An 8,545-nucleotide genomic window follows, 5' to 3' on the forward strand; every position below is an offset into this window, starting at 1 on the left:
TGCTGATAATGTTTCAACTCACTTGTAAAGTACCAATAGTAGTTGCATAAAACTTTCTGAAATTCAACTTCCGAAATTAACGGAAGACTTGAAAACTGGTTCAGCTTAAAATATCAATTTGTTTCAATCATTTAAAATCAAAAAACGAAAAATGATAAACTATTTTATTCGCAGTAATCTTTGATTGGGTAGGTAAAGCAAGTTCAAACCGGTGACTACACTTATTCTTCATTATTTGATGCATTAATTAATCCTTTCGAAAACAAAAGATTAATAGTTAATTCTCACATTGATGATTTATTGTTAATGGAAAAAATATTATTCTTGATTCAGCAAAGGATCTTCCCTTCTTAATTCATAGTTTATGTAAAAATATTAGAGCCTTAAAATTATTAATATCGGAAACCAATGAATTAACTGAGGCTTTATTGATTAAAGTGTTAGTTAATAAACTGTATCAAGTATTGCGAAAAGCTTTTGAAACGTGTCTGACGTCTAAAGATATACCCACTTGCTCAGAATTTATTGTTTTTTTGCTGAAAAGAGGTTTAATATTTGAAAATGCAAATAATTTACATCAGATTATTTGTTGCATTAGTGGATTGAATAAATTAAAATCATTCTTGTTTACTTCTGATAAAGAAAGAAAAAAATTTCTCTTCGTGAAAAAAAATTACATTACCTTTCGAATAGCATAAAATTTAAACAGAAAATTCAAAAAGAAAGATATAATATTGTCGAAGAAGCGAACTTATGTATTTTTTATTTAAGTCTAACCCATCGAAATAAAAACTACTGCTCTAATATAGTCTACGATTTTTGTAAAGGAGGGCATGATAAACTTTTACATTTCCCGAATCAGACTTTAGAAAACAATGAATCTAGTAATTATTCTTTCCCTTCACCACCTCCCTCGTCTCCTTATGTGGAAAGAAAAGATTCTGAAAACAAGCTTTTTATGGCTAGTTTCACTCATTCTAAATGCGTTTTTTAGAGTAATGTAAGGTAGTATTGCTAAAAGCTACTATCTATTACTTTTAAATATCAAAAGTAAACAAACATTCTCTTTATTTTTTATTTCATTGAAAAATATTACATTTAGCATTACGCGAAAAAAATCGAGAACAAGAAACTTCGCTTTTGTTCTTTAAAATTATCTTGAATTATCATTACAAAAATAATTTTTTAAGGACAACTAAAACAACCTCTTGATATTTCCTATGTTTAAAAGTATTATATTTAACATTATGAGGAAAAAAATTAAGTATTTAAAGATGTTTCTTTACCATAAAAATTTCATGTAATTTGTCAAATAAATTCTCATTAAAAAAATTTTAATAAAACTTTTTAAAAGCGTATACAAATAATTTCAGCATTATTAATGGTTTAATAACATAGTTTTCTTTGTAATAACCCATAAACTAAAGAATATTGGTTCAAACAATAATTATTTTGACATTTTTAACATTCACCCCATCATATGTAGTTAATCCCTTATTGGAGACAAATTTCAAAATTGTCCCCTAATCGTAATCCAAAAGTTCTGAAAAATTAATTTAGCTAATTTTTATCAAGAACTTTCTACTTAACATTTTTTTATGAAAAATCGTTGACTTGATCTCAATGAGTTTTTATTTAATACGAAACGTAACACTTTTTCAGTAAATAATAACACGGTAGAATTTTTTTTTTTAGTTGCATTTATATAACTTGATCTTATGTTTATATTATCGCCTATACAAAGCCGAATACCTCTTCATGCTTGGTGAGTTTTTATAAACTGGAAAACAGCTCTCGTGAAGTATTATTAAAGATCAAGTCCGCCAAAGTGGGAGGATCTTTAACTTAATGCGATTTCAGATACCCGAGCGATCTAGTAAAGATTTAGAGAAGAGATGAATGGAGGTCGTGGGCGAAAGAAATTGATGACACAGACGGATCTCCAACACCATTCATTTTAAATTCTCAACTTTTCCACATGAAACTCAACTCAATCATTCTACAACTCGTTCCTCCAAACACAAAGAGGATGACCGAGCGATAGATTGAAATAGTTATCAGACAGAACTTGCGCTACAAATCTATTATTAATTGTTTATTCCCACATAGTAGGAATCGAAAAATTAGCTTAAGGTCATCAGGATGCTACTCTCCAAGATAATATTTAGTAAAAGGCGAAAGATTAGCACGATTGATGAAGCGAAGCCAGGACGTGATGATTGCGGAAACTGCGGAAACTAATAATTGGTGCACCGGAGTACCTGGCCAAAAAGGCCACCTCCGTAAATTATATGATTACAAACTGAATCAAAGGCCATTGATATTAAAATTATTTGGGTTAGTAAACTTAATGTTAGTAGTTAAATAATATTGTGGAAAAGAAGAACAAGGATAACACAGACAGGTAATAATATAAACAATGAAAAAAAAATTATTATTATTTATTATTAATTATTATCTATTTTTTATTTATAATTATTTACAAATAAGCTGTGAGTGATTAGCATTGTTAGTGGTTGAATTAGTAATTTGAATCAGAATGAGCCGCAGTAATTCCGCGAAGGATTGGGCGAAGGTGGAAAAGGGTAATGATGATAGAGGAGATGAGGAGCCAGTCAGGGGGATAGAAAAATCAGCAATACGACTCAAACGGTGTCTTGGAGATTATTATATTAATGGAGAATGGCCTTAGGCCGTCTCCTGCACTTAGGGTCATCTGGGTCATAGTTAGAGGAAGACCAAATAAGGGGGTTGAAGTGTCCAGTGCTCTTGAGAAAATACTTAAGAGAACTATTTTTGTATAAGTCAAGAAGGCTAGGCGTACAGTTGTCATTACAGATATTTTTTTTCCTGAAATACCAGGGAGAATTTGTGATATTGCGGAGCGTTTTGTTACAAGCACTCTGTAAGAGTTTAAGATTTGTCTTTGCAGCCCCCCCAAAGGCGGGTGCGCATATGTTAACAGGGGGGGGGGTGAGAAACATTTCATAAATTAGAATCCTGTTATTAGTGCTGAGGGGAGAGTTCTTTTTCAGAATAGGATAAAGTGCACATTTTGCAGCTATGAATTTATTCTTAATGTTTTTAAAATGATATTTGAATGTCAGGGTTTTATCCATATTGACACCTAAGTACGTGGCGTTCGTTTCCCATTTGAAAGAGAAGTTGTTATCAATGATAATATCCTTCTTGTAGGTCTTTTTTCTGGTGAATAGCACCGCCTGAGTTTTGTCGATATTGAGGACAAGATTCCAATTTTGGAAGTAGTCAATGATGGTGAGGAGATGGTAAATAATATTCCTGTTGATATCACTGACATACTTGCTTTGTGTGGCAATAGCTGCGTCGTCAGCGTATAGTGCAGTCAGAATACCAGGATCTCTAGGGATATTATTAATAAAAATTAAAAATAGGAGGGGTCCTAGTTTTCTGCCCTGCGGAACACCGCTATTAATGGGTCTTAAGGTTGAGAAAAAGGTGTTGCAGTTGACCATGAACTTTCTGTGCGTTAGGTAGGATCGTATAATTAGAATAAGTGGTCTAGGGAAATTGTATTTAATTAATTTATAGATAAGTGCATCGATCCATACCTTGTCGAGGGCTTTAGCCAAATCGAGAAAGACGGCACCTGTGTGCTTGTCGTGTAGCCATCCTTCGTGTATGTATTCAATGAGCCTGATGAATTGGTGTTGTGTGAAATGTTTAGGGCGAAAGCCAAATTGCTCGTCGATAATAATGTGGTTATCATCGCAGAAGTCTCTCATTCCGCACAAGATGATGTCCTCAGCAATTTTGCTCAGTGAGGAGAGTAAACTTATTAGTCGATAGCTTTCTGGTTTTGTTGGGTCTTTTCCTGGCTTTAGGATAGGTTTAATGACTGCGATCTTCCAATCAGTGGAGAAGTATGATAAGCGGCATAAGCGCAGAGCTAAGTCAATAATGCATGTTATTTAGTGGAACACGATGATTAAATCCTGTTTTAAAAACATAAGATATTTTGTTTTAAATATGAACTGGTAGAAAAAAATATTATTAAATGAATTTTCGCAGAATTTAATGAATACTTAATATTTGATCTCGTTATGCCCTTAACGTCTGTGTGAATGGACTTTTTCGAAATTTCTTCTGAACATATTGAAATAAATTAACTTTCTTGTATAAGGATAAATATTGCAGTTTCAATTTGAAGAAAGCACCTCACCGAGTTTAGAAAAAACGCGTTAATGTAAGCATTACTATGGGATAAAATTTGGAGCTTTTAAAATTATTTTTCTTTTATTTTTTATTGATTTGAAGAGTTTCTAATTCAACATTTGTTTTCCTTTAAAAATGTGCAAAACTTAATGAAAAACGGAAAAAATAGAGAGAATCTTTTTTTCTACTTTATATCCAAGGACATTATTAGGCTTCAAATGAAATCTCAAATACGAAGTAATATACATAGCATTGGAATGGGATCTGTAAGAAAAGGAAGAAAAATAAGTACAATCCGCGAATTGCATAACTTTGCAAAACCCGCTGAAATACAATAAAAACAACTTTACTTTTTCGTTGAAGCTTTGCGGAGAATTGGGACAAGGTAAAAGCTATTTCCTTGTCAAAACTTTTCCAGTAATGTGTGAACGTCTTACGCTGCATACAATCGTTTATAACTGAAATCATGAAGTCATAGCTCTTAAATGTTACAAAGTCTAAAAAGCATAAGTTATTAAAACTTTAAAAAATATAACAATCTTTGAATAGTTGTGTGTGACTCGGCCAAGAGGATGTTATAAAATATCCTGACAGAAAGTCCACCAATCACATTCAGCAGCTAGCTACAGCGCTAATGTGTTTGTGACTCAGACTCTTTTCCAGTCTAACCGATAAATTAACCCCGAAATAAGGATTTATCTCTTTACTAAAATAGGGACAGTGGGAACGAACAAAAAAATCATGCACCCCAAGGAACTACAGTTTGTGGATGTGGTGTGAGCGTCAATCCACCTAACTCAAGAGCCTGAGTTAGGCGAGATCAGGGGGATCTAATGAAAGAGCCTGAGATCAGGAGAGCCATCGTGATGATCAATGCTTACACCAGTGTCAGGTACGCATGGTGTTCTGTCTTGCATTACAAAAAAAAAAAAAAGAAAAAAAAAGCAACGAATGTGAAAAAATATTCAAAATTGAGCTTTTTATATATTCGGCATTTTTGTATGATAAGCTACTCTTTATAAAACACTGTTTATTTTCAAATTAAATCTTACTTTAATAGTTATTTGAAATTCTATTTTACCATTCAGAGCATTAGCAGTAGAATAAAGAAAAGATTTGCCAAGCCACTTTTTCAAAGTCAACCAGGAGGCGTGTTCTTTCTTTATTTTTTATTTTATTTATTTATTTTTTAATGCGTGGTAGAGTAATAGTTTTTTTGTTGTTCGAGGCCTTTAAGTACCGTAGGGTCCTTTCAACTCTCCATCATGTGATTCAATCACGATCGTTAGTCGCCTTCTGAAATATTTCTAAGGAACTATCATATTTACCTTGTGAATAAGCAAGTTCTTCGACATTACCCATCATTTCCACTTTTGTAATGTATTTCTTGATAGACTTCAGAAGCCATGTTGTACTCCCGGGATTTGCAAAAGATCTTAGTCTTGCAATAATTAAGTGATAATCATGAATTAAAAGAAGAAATTTAGAGAAAAGATTTAGTACAAAATCCTAAAATAGATGTATGTACGTTGCAATTTCCAGTTTTGAAATACTCTGCAATAACAATATTTTTATTTTTTTTGGAATTTATAATTTGATGGGAAATAAGAGCAGCTTGTAGCATAAAATAAAACATCGGTATTGCAACTGTTCAGAAAGCAATATGTTACTTATGAAATAATGTTAGGCATTTCATACATCGAAATTAACTCCCCAGCTTCAAAATGGCATTTTTTTCTTTCTTTCTTTTAAAGTTTTATGTTTGGAATTTTTTCGAAAATATTTAGAAAACTATGATATTCCTTTTTTTTTTTTTTTTTTTTTTTTTTTTTTTTTTTTTNTTTTATTTTTTTTTTTTTTTTTTTAAGTGTTTGTTCTTAGTCGTCGTGTAATGAAACTGCTTTGAATCACAATCTTATTTATAGACAGATGCCGGGAAGGTTTTTCAAAATATTTTGGGGTTAGAATTCTTGTGTCTTTCGGCAAGAAGAATTTTATTAAAAATTGTTATTAAATCAAAGTAAAGACAATCCTACCAATGGCAAAACCATCAATGGAAATGAGTTCGGAATATTTAATTGAATACTAGACGAGCCGGATTTTTTATTCCTTGCTAAAACGATTGTTAAACGAACAGCCATATCACTATCACTAGGTTCAACGACCCAACTAATACTAGGTACAACGACCCAAACTATACTTTAACGCTTAACTAGGTAAGTTAAGCGTTAAAGTATAGTGTGTCACGTCCTGTAGCATACCTCAAAACGAATAAAATTGTATTTGTAAGCGTACTTACTAGAAGTAAATAAAGTATAATTGAGCACAGGATTTTTAATTGAAAATTCTAATCAAACAGTTTTCTTTTTATTTTAGTGGAGGATAAATTAAATTTTTGAAGTATGGAAGTAGTTTTACTTTTGGATGTACGGAACTTATAAGGCTATAATATAAAAAATAAAATTTTAGGTTTAAAAAAAATTCTTTCCTTCCACTTTTGATCTTTGAACTATTGTTTTTAAAGAAACGCCTATTTTCTATGAAGAATCAATCTAGATGATTTATAAATAAGTTTATTCTGAATTAAATAAGTTCATCAGCGTAATGTTATATTTTCGTGTAAATAAAGCATGTAGAAGAAAGTAGGCGTTAATTTTCCTAGCATGTAAAGTTTTAAAAATATGACATCTTAAGGGGAAAAACAATCTTAATTCAAAAAAATTTAAGCCATTAAACAACAAATATTCAAAAAGCAATAAAAAGAAGAGAAAAATTTTTTTTCCCCCTATTGGGTATTTTTGATTGTATTCCAATACATTAATTTTACTTTTTAAACCATGTACCAATATATATTTTAAATTTTAAAGTATATAGAATTATAAATATTACTTTATATGGCTAAAAATCCTGTCAGCTTATAAAAACTAAAACTCGGTGAGATTAACTTCAGTGAAGTTAATTTCCCTGGGTATGAATTTCATTAAACAGAACGAATAAATAAAACTAGCCGATTCTTTTCTAACATTAAAAGCTTTCCGTGAGGATTGAAAAGTCAGATGAGTGTGTTATTACAATTACATTTGACCATTAATAAAAACATCTTAGAATATAAATGAATAGGTACAAAATTCTGAAAGGTTTTATAGTCGGTCATGTCTGAGTTAATGGGGCTTTACTTCTGTTTATTAATGATGACCCACTTTTCTTTCTTTTTTTGTTTTATTGACACTTTTATCTATATTCATCATTCCCCCCTTTGAAACACATTACTTAGATGTTTTTATGATTCTGAAAGAAAGCACAACGTTATAGAAATGAAAATTACCTCAACTCAAAAAGCTAGGCATAGAAATTGGTACATATTATAGTGCACATAGTAATGCATAAAATAACAAAAAAATTAACAAGATAATTATGGTGTAACAGAAATTAGCATATGTATAAATGAATAAGTAAGATTATTCAATTTGAAATAGAAAAACTACCTTCAATGTGGAGTAAGATCACCTCTAGCAGCAATTCAGCTATGCTTTCAATTATGCGGTCTGTTATCAGTGCGAACCAATGTCTGCAAAACAATTGCAAGCGTGACAAGGTTCTGAGGAGGATTGAGAGCAATGAAATTAACACCATATATGCAATGCAATTAGCATTCAATGAAATAAACACCATAGCTTCAAAATGGCATTTTTTTCTTTCTCTCTCTAAAAGTTTTATGTTTAAAATTTTTTCGAAAATATTTAGAAAAGTGTAAAACTTATTTATTAATTTTTTAAAAGTGTTTGCACTTTGTCGTCGTACGATGAAACTGCTTTTAATCACATTCTTATTCTTAGATATATGGCAGGAAAGTGCTTCAAAATATTTTGAGGTTAGAATTTCTGCGTCTTTCGACTTATAAGGCTATTATATGAAAATTTAAATTTTAGGTTTAAAAGGCTTTGCTTCCTATTTTAATCTTTGAACTACTGTTTTTAAAGAAACGCCATTTTTCGATGAAGGGGTCAATCATGATGATTTTATGAATAAATTACTTCATTATTAAATCAGTTCAGGAGTGTAAGATTATATTTTCCTGTAAATAAACCATCCAGTCGAAAATAGGCGTTAATTTTCCTAGCATATAAAGTTTTAAGAATATGAGCTCATAAAATGAGGAAAGTGAAAAAAAAAATGCTCAATTGAAGAAACTTTTAGGCATTGAACAACAAAGTGAAAGAAAAAAAAATTAACTGTAAAATAAAATTTTCTTCCCGCTATCGGCATTTTTGATCCTATTCCAATTTCCTAATTCATTTTTGAAACTATTACCAATATATTTTTTAAAATTTAACGTATAATAAAATTAATA

The 8,545-nt window shown here is 30.7% G+C and overlaps 1 non-coding gene across 1 annotated transcript; it reads right to left on the bottom strand.

Annotated features, from left to right (window-relative positions):
* Positions 1 to 2,097: 2,097 nt before the first annotated feature.
* LOC122271635 (U5 spliceosomal RNA) lies at positions 2,098 to 2,214 on the bottom strand. The gene has a single exon (XR_006226515.1). It is a non-coding gene; the product is annotated as a U5 spliceosomal RNA (small nuclear RNA).
* Positions 2,215 to 8,545: the final 6,331 nt, after the last annotated feature.

The sequence above is a fragment of the Parasteatoda tepidariorum genome, chromosome 9, assembly GCF_043381705.1.
Source record: "Parasteatoda tepidariorum isolate YZ-2023 chromosome 9, CAS_Ptep_4.0, whole genome shotgun sequence".
In the NCBI taxonomy this organism is placed as follows: Eukaryota; Metazoa; Arthropoda; class Arachnida; order Araneae; family Theridiidae; genus Parasteatoda; species Parasteatoda tepidariorum.